Source organism: Panthera tigris, chromosome C2 (genome assembly GCF_018350195.1).
Source record: "Panthera tigris isolate Pti1 chromosome C2, P.tigris_Pti1_mat1.1, whole genome shotgun sequence".
In the NCBI taxonomy this organism is placed as follows: domain Eukaryota; kingdom Metazoa; phylum Chordata; class Mammalia; order Carnivora; family Felidae; genus Panthera; species Panthera tigris.
In genome coordinates, this window is record NC_056668.1 from 70208124 (window position 1) to 70224317 (window position 16194).

Here is a 16194-nt window from a genome sequence, read left to right on the forward strand (position 1 = left end):
AAATTAAGGAACTTGAATTTCCAGTCTAGGTAAGATGGCACAGAGCTGTGTTCCCCTGCCCCTCCTCATTAAGCACAATTATAAACCATGGAAATAACACAAGAGACAACCAGAGGTAAACTCTGCAAATAGTAAGGCAATGAACCAGTTTGGGACTACAAGTATGGAGAAACAAAAGAACAGCAGGGTGTTTTTAGTCCCCACACCCAACAGAAAAAGGCAACCCAGACTGCCATTTCCTGACCACCAACTTAGCAACAGAAGGCAGACCAGGCAGTCACATTCCTCCCCCCAAATTACACTGGAGTCCCTCTGCAACATAAAAGGAAGATTAACTGGAAGCCCAACCAACAACAAAACCGAGGTAAAAAATTCTTCCTTACCCATTTGGCATGAGACTCCTGTTTTCCACCTAGAGATACAGAGACAAGTAGGCAAACTGAGGGACCCAACCACAACAAGCTGCTAGCTAGTTTGGGCTAAGACTCTCCTCTCTCACCCAGAGACAGGGGGACAGGGAAGAATGACATGGGAGGAATAATAGGAGGATCTACCAAAATCATCTCTCATCTAGATATAACAAGAAGCCCCGCATAGGGAAAACCCTTTTGCTCCGTCAGTCACCACCAGCAAGGACTAGTGGCAACCCAGCAGCACCGGATCAATTAAGGTGACCACAAAGGCTCTGAAAATTAAAACTGCCATTGGAAACACAGCCTACAAAAGGGGGCCAAGATCTGTATTCTAAACCTAAATACGGGGACTGTCCACTAAAATGAAAAATATAAATAGGGCTCAGAACTTCCTAACTAAAAGATAAAATAGAAAGGACTCAAGAAGTCATGATTAAGAAAAGATAATCAACTAAGGCCAATGCAGAGATGCATCGGACACTGGAATTATTTGACAAATTATCTTTTATTTAAAACACAATAATAAAAATGTTTCAGCAATTAAGAATTTTCCCAAAACAAGTGAGAAAATGGAAATGGAAAATCTCAGCAAAGACACAGCATTTATTAAAAAAATAAAAGCAAAAGAAAATTATAGAACTAAAAAATAATAGAAAAATTTTGAACTCACTGCATAAACTCAATACAAACACAGAGATGATAGGGAAGAGAATCACTGAAGGTCAGTACAGAAAAACAGAACTCACCCAATCTGAACAAGAGAGAAAACAGGAAAAAAAAAAAATTAACAGTCTTGGAGAACTACAGGCCAATAACATAAGATCCAACATTCTTATCACTGGAGTCCCAGAAAGGAGAGGGGCTGAAACAGTATTTGAAGAAACAATGGCTGAATTCAAATGTGGCAAATACAAACTTACAGATCCAAAAAACTGAGCAAACCCAAGACAGAATAAACAAACAAATTTACACCAAGACACATAGTAATTTAATGTTCAAAATTAAAACCAAAGAAGAAACTTTGAAGGCACCAGAAATAACCGTATTACTTATAATGGAAAATTTAAATGACCCCAGATTTCTCATCTAAAACCACAGAGGCCAAGAAGTGGGACAGCACTTTTTGAATACTAGAAAAACAAAGAACTGACAACCAAGAATTCTGTATCCAGTGAAACTATTCTTCAGGAATTTTGAGATATCCATTTAACAATTAATCCATTTTAACTGCTGCAACAAAATACTACAAAATGGGTGCCTTATAAACAACAGAAATTTATTTCTCACAGTTCTGGAGGCTAGAAGTCCAAGATCAGGATGTCAATATGGTTTGGTGAGGGCTCACTTCCAGGTAAAAGACTCCTTTCTGTATCCTCACAAGACAGAAATGGCCAAGGGAGCTCTTCTGGCTTCTTTTACAACAGTACCAATCCCATTCATGAGGGCTCCTCCCTCATACCTAATCACCTTCCAAAGGCCCCAACTCCTAATAGGATTTCAACATATGAATTTTAGGGAAATACATTCAGACCACAGCAAGGAACAAAGGGGCCATTTTTAAAAAGCATTCCCAAAAGAAGAAAAACTAAAAGAATGTGTCATAAAGACTGGCTGAAGAAAATGTTTCAAACAACAGGAAGAAAAGAAATATGGGTATACACAACAGATTATCTTTTCCATCATTAGCTTTATAAATCGTACTTGATGACTGAAAGCAAAAATTACGACACTATTTCATACCCAAGACAATTATGTTTAAAAGTTGAGAAGGTAGGGGGCACCTGGGTGGCTCAATCGGTTAAGCACCCAACTTGGGCTCAGGTCAGGATCTCATGGTTTGTGGGCTGGAGCCCAGTGTCAGGCTCTGTGCTGACAACTCAGAGCCTGGAGCCTGCTTCAGAATCTGTCTCCCTCTCTCTGCTTCTCCCCGACTTGAGCACGCACTTCTCTCTCTCTCTCAAAAACAAACATTAAAAAATAATAATAAATAAATAAATAAAAGTTGGAAAGGTAAAGGGTAGAACAGAAGGGAAATTTACACACTTCAGTTGAAACTATAAAATGTGGATACTAGTAGACTGTTATAAATCACGTATGCATACTGTAATAACTACAACCACTGCAAAAACTACAGCAAGACAGACTCCAAAACATTATAAATAGACCTTCTACAAATTATAAAAGATGGAATCCTAAAAAATGTTCCAATAATCTGCAGGAGGGCAAGAAAAGAGAAGCAAAAACCAAAGCCAGAGAAAATAAGCAAAAAATAATAAAATAGCAGCTATAAGGACTGACAGATCATTAATTACCTCAAATGCAGATAGTCTAAATAAACCAATCAAAGACAGACTGGCAGAGCAAATTTTTTTAAATGGCCCCATATGTTGCTAACAAGAAATGTGGTACCATACGTTGAAAAGAATGCTAAAGCTATATAGCAATACTTTTTTTTTTTTTTTTAGAAAAGCAGAGTGGTTATATTAATAACACATTTAACCAACAGAATTGAATTGATATACAGATGAACCCTGAACAACTCCCTCACACAAAATCCATGTATGACTTCTGACTCCCCAAAAACTTAATTCCTAATAGCCTACTACTGACCAGAAACTTTACAGATAAAAAACAATCCATTAACATACATTTTGTATATTACATTATATACTGTATTCTTAAAGTTAGATAAAAGAAAATGTTACTGAGAAAATAAGGAAAACACATTTACAGTCCTGTACTGTAAAAAATCCAAATATAAGTAGACCAGCACAATTCAAACCCATGTGGTTCGAAGGTCAACTGTATATGAAATACTCCACCCAATGACAGCAGAACACACATTTCTTTTCAAGCACCCATGGAACATTCACCAAGGCAGATCATATCCTGAGCCACAAAACAAACCTCAACAAATTTATAAGAATTAAAATAATAGAGTGCATTCTCTGACCATAATGGACCTAAACTAGAAATCAGTAACAGAAAGACAACAGGATTGCCTGAGGGCTCAGTAGGTTGAGCGTCTGACTTTGGCTCGGGTCATGATCTCACGGTTAGTGGGTTCGAGCCCTGCGTCGGGCTCTGTGCTAACAGTTCAGAGCCTGCAGCCTGCTTTGGATTCTGTGTCTCCCTCTCTCTCTGCTCCTCCCCCACTCACACGGTCTCTCAAAAATAAAAAATTAAAAAAAAGAAAAAACAAAACCTAGAAACATCAGGAAAAAACAACACAATTCTAAAAAGTGCATGGGTCAAGGTGGAAATTTCAAAGAAAACTTTAAAATACAGACACATAAAAATGAATGAAAATAAAAACACAACATGCCAAAATTTGTGAGATGCAGCCAAAGCAGTAATTAAAAGGATATCTATAGCACTAAATGCTTACAATAGAAATGAAGAAAGATCTCAGGGGTCCCTGGGTGGCTCAGTTGGTTGAGTGTCTGACTCGATTTCAGCTCAGGTCATGATCTCACGACCCTTGTGGAGCTTGCTTGAGGTTATCTTTGTCCCTCTCCCTCTGTCCCTCCCTCTCAAAAAAAAAATAAATACATAGTAAAAATAAATAAAAATAAATGAAGATCTCAAATCAAAAACCTAATTGCCTACCACAAGAAACTTAAAAAAAAGGGGCGTCTGGGTGGCTCAGTCGGTTGGGCGTCCGACTTCGGCTCAGGTCATGATCTCACGATCTGTGAGTTCGAGCCCTGCGTCGGGCTCTGTGCTGACAGCTCAGAGCCTGGAGCCTGTTTCAGATTCTGTGTCTCCCTCTCTCTCTGCCCCTCCCCTGTTCATGCTCTGTCTCTCTCTGTCTCAAAAATAAATAAACATTAAAAAAAAAAATTAAAAAAAAATTAAAAAAAAAAAAAAGAAACTTAAAAAAAAAAAAAAGCAAAATATATATAAACCCAAAGCAAGCAGTAGGAAGGAAACAATATAGAACAGAAATTAATGAAATTGAAAACTGGAAAATAGAAAAAAATCTGTGAAGCAAAAATTTTGTAAGTATTTAATAGGACTAACAAAAAACAGAGAAGACACAAATCACTAATGTAATGATTCAAAAGTGGGTATCACTACAGAACTTGCACCAACTAAAATACAGTAAGGAAAATACTACAAAACAACTTTACATTCTTAAATTTATCACTTCGAAGAAATTTCTCAATTTCTCAGAATTACACTACCTAAACTAAACCAAGGTGAAATAATCTAAATAGTTCTATAACAAATGAATTCTTAATTTAAAAGCTCCCAAAAAGAAGACTCCAAGCTCAGCTTCACTGGGAAGTTCTACCAAAAAAATTTAATAAAGAATTAAATTCCAGTTGTTCACAAACTCCTCCCAAAAATAGATGAAGGCACATTTCTTAATTTATTTTATAAGATCAGTATCACTGATACCAAAACAAAATAAAGATGTCACAAGAAAAGAAAATGGCAGGGCGCCTGGGTGGCTCAGTCAGTTGAGCAGCTTTTGATTTTGGCTCAGGTCACTATCTCACGGTTCATGGGATCAAGCCCCATGTAGGGCTCTGCACTGACAGCTTGGGATCCTCTCTTTTCCCTCTCTCTGCCCCTCCCCAACTTGTGCATGTGTGCTCTCTCAAAATAAACATTAAATTTTAAAAAAGAAAATGACAAGCCATTATCTCTGATTATAGACATTAAAATCCTCAACAAATACTAGCAGACCGAATTCACTAACACAGAAAAATGTATATGCACAATAACCAAGTAGATTTATCTCAGAAATGAAAGATTGGTTTAAGATTTGAAAATCAAGTAAATACACCCTACCAACCGAATAGAGGACAAAACCTTTATTTTTTGTAGATCATCTCAGCAGATGCAGAAAAGCATGTGGCAAAATCCAACATCCTTAAATAACAAAAACATTCAAGAAATTAGGCACAGAAGAGAATCTCCTCAACCTGATAAAGGCCATCTACAAAAATTCTAATGTTATCCTTAATGATGAAATACTGAATGCTTTCCCCCTATGACCAGAAACAAGACAAAGAGGTCTACTCTCACTACTTTGATTCGACACCGTACTAGATGTTCTAACAAGGAAAATTAGGCAAGAAAACTAAAAAGCATTCACATTGGAAAGGAAGCAGTAAACTGTACCCCTATTTACAGATGGCATCCAATATACATAAAACCATAAATAATACACTAAAAAACTACAAGAATAAATAAGTTCAGCAAGGTTGTACAGTACAAGAATATACAAAACTCAATGGTATACTAGCAGTGAACAAAATATGAAATTAAGAAAGTAATGTCACTTATAATAGTAACATTACTTTACTTTACTTAGAATAAAGTACTTAGAAAAACTTAACCCAAAGAGGCAAAAGACTTGTAAACTGAAAAACACAAAACACTGATGAAAAAAATTAAAACACAAATAAATAGAAAGACATCCCATGTCCATGGATTATTAAAATGTCCATACTACCCAAAGTGATCTACATCTACAGATACAGTGCAATCCCTACCAAAATCCCAATAGCATTTTTACAGAAGTAGGGGAGAAAAATCCTAAAATTCATATGGAAACACAAAGAACCCCAAATAGACAAAACATCTTAAAGAACAAAGCTGGAGGCCTCACATTTTCTAATTTCAAAACATAATACAAAGCTACAATAACTAAAAAGTAATAGTATTAGCATAAAGACAGACATACAGACCAACAGAAGAAAACAGAGCCCTGAAATAAACCCACATGTTTACAGATGACTGATCTTCAACAAGGGTACCAAGAATACACAATGGGGAAAGGATAGCCTGTTCAACAAATGGTTTTGGGAAAACTGGATATCCACATGCAAAAGGAATGAAATTGGACCCTTATACTATACACAAAAAATCACTTCAAAATGGATTAAAGACTTGAGCATGGGGTCTAAAACTATAAAACTCCTAAAAGAAAATACAAGGGGGAAGAGTTCATGACACTAGTCCTGGCAATGATTTCTTGAATATGACTCAGCAAGTCCACTCCTAGGTATATACCCAAGAGAAGTGAAAACAAATATTCACATAAAAACTTGCACATGAATGTTCATAGCAATTATTAGCTATTATTCATAATAGCTAAAAAGTGGAAGCAACCCAAATGTCAGTCAACTGATGGATTTAAAAAATGTGGTATATCTATACAACAGAATACTATTCAGCAATAAACAGAATGAACTCCTGACACATGCTACATCGTGTAACATTATGCTACATGAAACAAGCAAAACATAAAAGATCACCTATTGTATGATTCCATTAATCTGAAATGTTCAGAATAGATAAATCCATAGACATAGAAAATAAATTAGTTGTTGCCAGGGGCTAGGACAAAGGGGGAAAGACGACTGTTTGTTAATGGACAGAGTTTCTTTTTAGGGCGATGGAAATGTTCTAAAATTGATTATGGTAATGGCTGCACAACTGTTTGAATACGCTAAAAACAACTGAATTATATACACTTTCAATGAATAAATTATATGGTACATAAAGTTATATCTCAATAAAGCTGTTTAAAGAAAACTATATGCCTAGAATTTGCTTCAAAAAATATGGAAGATCTAAATTAATGATGAGACATTTGTAGTCATGGATTGAAAATCTCTGTATAATAAAGGAATTCTCCCAAATTTAATTACAGATTTATTCAATTCCTATCAAAATCCCAGCAATACTTTTTGGTATACATCAACAAGATTCTTCTAAAGCATATATGAAAAGGCAAAGAGACTACAAAAGCTAAAACAATCTTGACAAAGTGGAAGGAATCATCTACTTGATCTTAATACTATTATACAGTTACATTAATCAAGACAGTGTGGACTGACAAAAGGGATAGACACCTATATCAATGCAACAAAGAACCCAAAATTAACTAGACTAACACAAATATGCCCAACAGATAATACAATTCAATGGAGGAAAGATAGTCTTTCCAACAAATAGTACTGGAACAACTGGACATCCATCCATACGCAAAAAAAAAAGTCTTGTCCTAGGGGTGCCTGGGTAGCTCAGCCGGTTAAGCATCCGACTTCAGCCCAAGTCATGATCCTGCACTTCATGGGTTCGAGCCCCGCATTCAGCTCTGTGCTGACAGCTCAGAGCCTGCAGCCTGCTTCAGATTCTGTGTCTCCCTCTCATTCTGCCCCTCCCCCGCTTGTGCTGTCTCCCCAAAATAAACATTAAAAAAATTAAAAAAAAAAAAGTCTTGACCTAAACCTCACAACTTTATATAAAAACTAAATGGATCATGAGTTTAACGTAAACATAAAACTACAGAACTATCAGAGACATCCTTCAGGACTAAAGAAAAAGGTTCCTGGATTTGGCACCAAAGTATGATTTGTAAAAGAAACAGACTTCATTAAAACTGAAAACATCTCCCCTGTGAAAGAACTTGTGAAGAAAATGAAAAGATAAGCCGTGGAGTGAGAAAATGTTTGCAAACAATGTTTCTGATGAATTCTTATCTGGACTATATAAAGAACTCTCAAAACTTAAGAGTAAAAATATACATATATTCAGATTAGAAAATAAGCAAAAGGCATAAACAGCCAATAAATACATATAAAGATGTTTAATATCATTAGTCAATAAGGAAATGCAAATTAAAACTACAATAAAATATCACTATATACCTATTACAACAGCTAAAATAAAAAATAGTAACAAATGTTGCCAAGCATTTAGAACAAGTAGATCTCTCATAAAATGGTACAGTCACTCTGGAAAAACAGTTTGGAATTTTCTTATAAAACTAAACTTGCCCAGGGCGCCTGGGTGGCTCAATCAGTTAAGCATCCGAATTGGATTCAAGGTCATCATCTCGAAGTCCGTGAGTTCCAGCCACTCGTTGGGCTCTGTGCTGACAGCTCAGAGCCTGGAGCCTGCTCCGGATTCTGTGTCTTCCTCTCTCCTGCTCACACTCTGTCTCTCTCTCTCTCTCTTTCAGAAGTAAACATTAAACAACAACAACAACAACAACTAAACTTGCCCTTGCCATACAACCTAAAAAGCTCACTCTTGGGCATTTATCTCAGACAACTGTACACAAATTGCTATACATGAATTTTTATAACCACTTTTTTTTTTAATTTTTTTTAATGTTTACTTATTTTTGACAGAGAGAGAGAGACAGAACATGAGCAGGGGAGAGGCAGAGAGAGAGGGAGACACAGAATCCGAAGAAGGCTCCAGGCTCTGAGCTGTCAGCACAGAGCCCAACATGGGGCTCAAACTCACAAACTGTGAGATCATGACCTGAGCTGAATTCAGACATTTAACTGACTGAGCCACCTAGGCACCCCTCATAACACTTTATATCTTAATAGCAAAATACTGAATATACCCAAAGTTCAACACATGAATTTTGATTCAAAAAAGTATGTTATTAATACATTATTCTTAAGATGACAAAACTACAGGGATGGAAAATAAGACTGCCAAGAGACAGGGAGGGGTTTTGAGGTGGAATGCAAATACAAAGGCCTAGCAAGAGGGGTTTTCTTTGTGATGATGGAACAGCTCTGTATCTTCACTGTGGTAGTAGTTATACGAACTTACTATGTATGGGAGAAAATTGCAAAGAACCATACACACACACAGACACACACACACAAATGAATTCAGGTTTAAAAAAAAATGGTGCAGGGGCGCATGAGTGGCTCAGTCGGTTGAGTGTCCCACTTCGGCTCAGGTCATGATCTCGCTGTTCGTGAGTCCGAACCCCGAGTCGGGCTCTGTGCTGACAGCTCAGAGCCTGGAGCCTGCTTCAGATGCTGTCTCCCTCTCTCTCTGCCCCTCCCCCGCTCATGCTCTCTCTGTCAAAAATAAACATACATTAAAAAAAAAATTTTTTTTTAATGGTGCAAAGTAAGTATTTCCGGCAGTTCAGTTAAGAATAATGAACCAATGTCAATTTCCTGGTTTTGATGTTACTAGAGCTTTATACGATTTATCACCACTGGGAAAAGCTGGGCAAAGGATATACAGGACTCTGTACTAATTTTGCAACTTCCTGTGAGTCTATAATTATTTCAAAATAAAGTTTCTTTAAAAATAATATGAAAGGGGAGAAATGAGGTAGAGGTATAGATGAAACAAGAATAGCCATTAATTGCTAACTATTGAAGCTAGGTCATAGGTATATGGAGGTTCATTGTACAATTCAATTTTTTACCCATTTAAATTTTTCCAAAATAAAAAGTTAATGAAATTATAAGACCATATATCAAAATATTAACAGCAGCTTTTCCAGTTGAGCTTTTTGCTAATATGCACTGTAAATTTCTTCTATAAATTTTTTACTTAAACCATTTAAAGAAATCTTTGCTCATACGATCCTTTGTCTTCATTTGTTTTACTCATTTACAAAAAAGTACACCATCGAAAAAAATTTTTTTAAGTTTATTTATTTATTTACTTTGAGAGAGTGGGGGGAGAGGGGGCAGAGAGAGAGGGAGAGAGAAAGTGAATCCCAGGCAGGCTCCCCTGTCAGTGCAGAGCCCCACGCAGAGCTCAGCTCGAAATCACAAACCATGAGATCATGACCTGAGGGCAGTCAGACACTTAACCGACTGAGCCACCCAGGCACCCCTCTACTGAAAAAAAAATTTAAACATAAAAAGAACCCCATTGATACTTCTTCCTCCGACAATAATACACTGCTTAATTTGAAAATACTTCATCTTAGGCGCCTGGGTGAGCTCGTGCCCCGCATTGAGTGAGCCCCACTTCTCTCTCTCTGCGCCCCCCACCTCTGTGCCCCTCACTCACTTGTGCCCTCTCTCAAAAAAATTTTTTTTCATCTAAATACTCAATTTATATTTCACCCAATTACAGTTCACCTGAAAGTTCCAATATCTTTTTCTAAAATTAAACCAAAAGGATCTTGCTAGAATCAATTTACAACTAGCACAGTAATTCACCATTATGGTGATCTTCACACAATTCTGCAAAACAGATGTCTAAGTTCAAGACACCCACAGATGTCTGAACAACTCCAATTGGGTTTGCATTTGCAATGTTGCCTAAAGTATCATAATTAACTTTAAATATGTTTTTGTTTTAAAAGTATATGTGGTCTTTTTCAATTTTTCAAACACTTTTTTAAAAAGCACATGCTGAAAAGTTTACAACCATTACAAACCATGCTGATGAATTCAACAAACACATGTGAATCTGAAAAAGCTATCAATAATTCACTAAATACTGAGATTCTCACAATGCAATTATTTCTTAATTCAATTATTTAAATGTCTTTGTATATCAAGCAAAAATTATCAATACTGTTTCCCTCAGTAATAATCAAAATTAATTTTAATTAAGTAAATTAAATTACAATACAAAGAAGAGACCTGAACTCTGTTCTCTGTGAGAACTTGGAAGTCACAATCCCTCTGAAACTCCATTATCTACATACAAAAAGCCTTAATAAACTTGTTAATTTTGCAGCTCCAAAATCACATGTATTGATGACCTAAAGTATACTTCATAACCTTTGACCCATGATCATTCTCATGACAACTCTGGAAAAAGATTCCTAACAATATGGTACAGACATGTCAATTACATTATAAATAACTTTTATGATATTTAATTTGGGAGAATGTTATTTTCAATATATGAGGTCAAGGGTTCTCAACATCAACACTACTGACATTTTGCATTGGATAACTCTTTGTTGTAGGGCTATCATGTGCACTGTAGGATGTTTAGCATCTACCCACTAGATACCAACAGAATCCCCCAGCATGGCAACCAAAAATGTCTCCAGACATTGCCAAAATCACTTCTGGTGGAGAATTACTGCATTACATTAATAAATGTCCAGGGTTTTTTTGGAGATGGGAGGAAGAAAGAATGTTTTTGTGATTTAAAGGCATAAGACAGGTTAGGAATGAACAAAATAAAAAAGTTCAATTGCAACTCATATACTATGAAAAGAAATGGTACTCTTTCAAAAAAAAAAAAAAAAAGGAAAAAAAAAACAGAAAATGTACTCTTTTCTGTGAGGCCTACTGAAACACATGTTAATAACCAAATATTGTTATGTATAGCTAATGTAATAATAGTAGTGAGAATAAGAGTATATAAAGCTGAGGAGGAGAAAATCCACAAGTATCCCCATCTGTACCTTTTCAAGTATCTTCAATAATAAGAGCCAAGTTTTTAAGTCAGAGATTAATGAAGTTAACATAATGCCTATTCTCCCCAGCATTTGTGAGAAGGCTAAACATTCTCAAGTTACCTGCTATTCTCTAACCAGGGAGAATATCCACATGAAAAACACAACTACCCAAAGTTAATTACAATAAGCATCGATCTATTTTAATCAAGTGTAAGTGTGCTACAAATGCCATGAAAAGTAACACTGAAGAATATCCTAAAGTTCCTTATATATTCAAAGAAAGACCAAAGGCATGTGGAGAAACTTCGTTTAAATGTTACAACAGAAAATATAAATGTTCACCCATTCACTTTTTGGCCCTTTAAAACTCACTACAAAATCAACTCAGCCATATTTTCCACCAAACAGAAAAATACCCAGTTTCCTTAGTCTATTCTTGGATAGGTCACCAGACTGGGAATAAGAGACCCAGAGTCTATTCCCAGTTGCAAAACAGACTGGTAATCTCAAGCAAATTATTCACTCAGGTTAAGGTTCTACGTCCGTATCATGCTGATAATACTGAAAATCTGCCCAGAAACAAGCACCGTGAAACCCAGGACTTCCTCCTGCACCCAAAGGACAACTGCAAACGTATTTTTAGATATATTAAATCTAAAAATCTGAATAGGATTTTATTTATAGCAACATTTAACATAGTTGAAATTTCAAAATGTGTGGTGCCTTTACCATTGCCCCTTATAAAAATAAGAAATGCTCTTTTTTTAGATCACACCATGCCCAATTTTGCAAAACTCTACGAACTACACAATCATAATTATGTAAAACAAAACAAAAAGCTGTTTTTAATTCAAGCTCTTGGGAAGGGCTTTAACTTTTGCATTTCCTAACTTTATCTAGCTTTTAGTCTTGTACGCAGAGTTCTTTCCTGGCACTGTAAAAAGTGCTTCACAAAGTCTGGAGAGCAAAAGTTTACCCCATAGCCTCATTACGGAGAGGCCTTAGCACGGTTCTTACCACTAAACATGCAGGTTTTACTAGCGCAACCAATATACATATCCCGGCGTACATTTCTGTTCTTGATATCGAGTAAAAAACTATTCGTCTAGCAGACCAAATTACCCATCTGACCTTACGGCACACCGTAAGACGGTAAACACAACCCAGTCCAACAGAAAATTTGAAAAAAGCAGGAGAGAAACGGGGGGTGGGGGGGGGGCTGTCAATTAGCATTCGGCGGTCCCCACTGACAGGCAGACACTTGTTGGCCGCCAAGAAGCCACTCACAAAGTTCGCCATCTCGCTGCGCCGCGGGCCCCGACCCGGAAGACGGGCGTCTGGGAGGCCCCGCCGCCCGCCGAGGCACCCCGGCAGGCAAAGCCCCGGCTTCTCGGCTCCTCCGCCGCCTCCCTGCACACGGGCGCACTCACGCACGCGCGCGCACACTCACACGTACACACACAACAAAAGGAAGCCTTGCGAGCCGCGTGCGGAGGTCCGCTGGGGGCGCTCCAGAAAGCTCCTCCTCCCGGCCCCCACCGCACAGCCCGCGCGGCCTGCTCACTTACTGAAGCGCCCTGGGAGAGGCCCGGTAGTGCGGAGCGCCGCGCCGCGCCGCGCCGGTGGCCCTCCTGGCTGTGCTCTGCCGTGGCGGCTCTTGGGCCCAGCACGGCGCAGCCCCTCGCCTCCGCTGCATCCGCCCCCCGGCCGAGCGCAGACAAAACCCCGCCAGTGCGGGGGTCGGATCCGGGCCTGGGTTCCCGACTGCCCCGGCTTCTCAAGAAAGGTAACTCTTCCGCCTAACTGTCCCCACCCCTACAGACGGAGGGACGTTTAAGCCCCCTACGTTACCGAGCCACTATTCAAAAGTAGTATCCAACAAAGCACTCCTCACGATGAGAAATCTTTCAGTAACCTCTTCCTTAACCCCTCCACGTACTCTGTTTCTCCACACCTTTACTCGTTGCAGTTGTCCCTTGCCTTCCTGTTTTTAACCTAAGAGCTGTATTCCCCTCAAAAAATAACCTCCCCTAAACCATCTCTCCAATTTTCCTCTTGAATTTACTTTTCTAATATCAAGCTTCCTCATAAATTACATCTCCCACTTACCTATTCAAAACCTCTCCACAGCTAACTTACAATTTTGATCAGCTCCCACCAAATCAACTCACCTTTCTCAAAACTGCATTTTGTGTTCCCTCATTTCCTCCAAACTAACACTCTCCAACTTAACACACAAATTTGCCCCAAATTGCCCTCAAATTTTGTGAACCTATTCCAGAATGGCCACCACAGTCACTAAAAAATTCATTTCCCAAGCACACCCCCAATAATTTGACAATGATCTTTCCAAATATTCTCTACTGATTCACTGGAATCACTCATAACTCAAGACTACCATGCCCATTTCCCTAAAGACTCTAATTATAGAGCCTATTCAAATTAACACAGTATGTGTCATTAAATGTGTACATGTTGACAAACACACATATATGGGACCCTGCAAAACATCAAGTATGTATTTCATTCTAGCCATTATAAATGGGCTTTTCTCAAATTTACAAGGAAAACTCCTTAAGCCAACCAAGATTTTCAGGTATCCAACCCCTATCTTGTAAAGTCACTTATCTGTTAAATTAATATAATTACCATTAAACATTCTCTGTTTCCACTACAGTAATGCCCAACACCTTCCTTAAGATGTCCACCATCAATCAGTCTAACCCACACCACCCACTTGCCAAGGCCTAGCTATGTCTGAGGTATGTCCTGGAAACAACTCTAGACCAAATCAGGCAGCTTACAGCAGAAAAGTGAGATGGGCAAAATGACCTCCCTGAACCCTGTTAGGCCTTTTTAAAGCTCTGGGTCTCCACAGGTCCTTCATTATTAAGTTTGGTGACTGACTAAATGTAGAAGGGAGGGTGGGAAACTAATGAATGACCTGGGGCTGCATTCTGGAAGTAATCCTGAAGCAAAGCTGCACCTGGGTCAAACACCAATAATGCCTATTTTATGTCTTGTCATATTCTTCTCACTGCCACTAAATATGCTCTCTCTGAAACATGGAGTAACATCAAAAACCCTGCTCTAGGGGCGCCTGGGTGGCTTAGTCGGTTGAGCGTCCGACTTCGGCTCAGGTCACAATCTCGCAGTCCGTGAGTTCGAGCCCCGCGTTGGGCTCTGTGCTGACTGCTCAGAGCCTGGAGCCTGTTTCACATTCTGTGTCTCCCTCTCTCTCTGACCCTCCCCCATTCATGCTCTGTCTCTCTCTGTCTCAAAAATAAATAAACGTTAAAAAAAAAAAAAAAAAAACCCTGCTCTAAACAGGGAAGATCAGAAAGTATTCTTTGTTCAGAGGATGACCATGTGAATTAATCATGTAAGGAATGTAATGCAAATACAAAGGGTCTGAAGGATACCAGCACTGGACTGGTAATAGTTTAAAATATCAGCTTCCAGGACCACAGCAAGGCACTGAGAGAGAATCTCAAAAACCACAGTCAGGTAAGCACCTGAGAGTCAAGCCTTTGATAATACAAAGGAAAAATTGACAGACAATAAAGACTGACAAAAATGAATACAACTGCAGAACTGGACAAGCAAAAGTTTGAGAGCAAAGCCAAAGCATTAGAGGCCTGGTCTACGTCTTAAGTATCACCAATGGAAGATGATGAAGGTTTCAAGCACTGAGATTAAAAACAAACAAACAAACAAAAAAATCAAAAGGGGAACCTGGTGGTTCATTCAGTTAAGCATCCAACTCCTGATTTCTCAGCTCAGGTCATGATTTGTGGGACTGAACCCTGTGTCGGGCTCTGCTCGCACAGCCCGAAGCCTGCTTGGGATTCTCTCTCTCTTTCCCTCTCTGCCCGCCACCTGTTGACACGCTCACTCTCTCAAAAATAAATAAAATCTTAAAATAAATAATAAATAAATAAATAAGTAGTAATGTTAAACTATATTTTGGTTTTGGAGTTGGCAATATAGCTCCTTTAGACATCTTCAATAAATAATAAATAACTACAAACAAGACAGTGTATGTATTTAGAACTATATTTCTGGGGCTCATCTCTATATAGATATTTTCTCATCTATATAGATACAAAGCAGCCACCCTAAGAACAATAAGAAATTTGGAGATAAAAGTCACTATAGACAAAACAACAACAACAGCAACAACAACAACAACAAAACTATAGAGGCCATTTTAGACGGCTTAGGATGTCTCCTTCCTAATATCCACCCATTCTTTCTACTTTTTACCTGAACCTCTCTATCTATACAAATTATCACCACACAGTTTCTGCAAACAAAGACTGATACGGTTTTGAGGAACTCAAGTAGAGTTCAAAAGATCTCAATACCTCTATTATTATGCTATTTTTAAAAATACTCGCGCATATGCACTATTATCTTTATAAGATCATGGGTGGCAAGGACTGTCCTTATATGCACAAAGAAAGAACAGGCTCCTGGCATTATTTCCTAGATAGAGTTATGTTTTCCCCCTATTTTCTCTGCTGCAACAGACTTACTCTCCTTTTCATCTTATTCAGATTCAGGCCAAGCCCAATCTCCTCATTCATTTCTGTTCTACCCATTTACTAGCTTCTATCA

At 38.2% G+C, this 16194-nt stretch overlaps 1 protein-coding gene across 11 annotated transcripts in view; it reads right to left on the reverse strand.

Annotated features, from left to right (window-relative positions):
* Positions 1-16194, reverse strand: part of ZNF148 (zinc finger protein 148) — a 163675-nt gene that overhangs the window by 93095 nt on the left and 54386 nt on the right. The window contains exon 1 of one of the 11 annotated variants that reach the window (XM_042998903.1): positions 12862-13143. The exons of the other annotated variants lie outside the window; for them this stretch is intronic. The gene's annotated coding sequence lies outside the window, so the exon portion shown is untranslated. Of the gene's footprint in view, positions 1-12861; positions 13144-16194 lie in introns of those variants that run through there. 11 annotated transcript variants of the gene reach the window in all.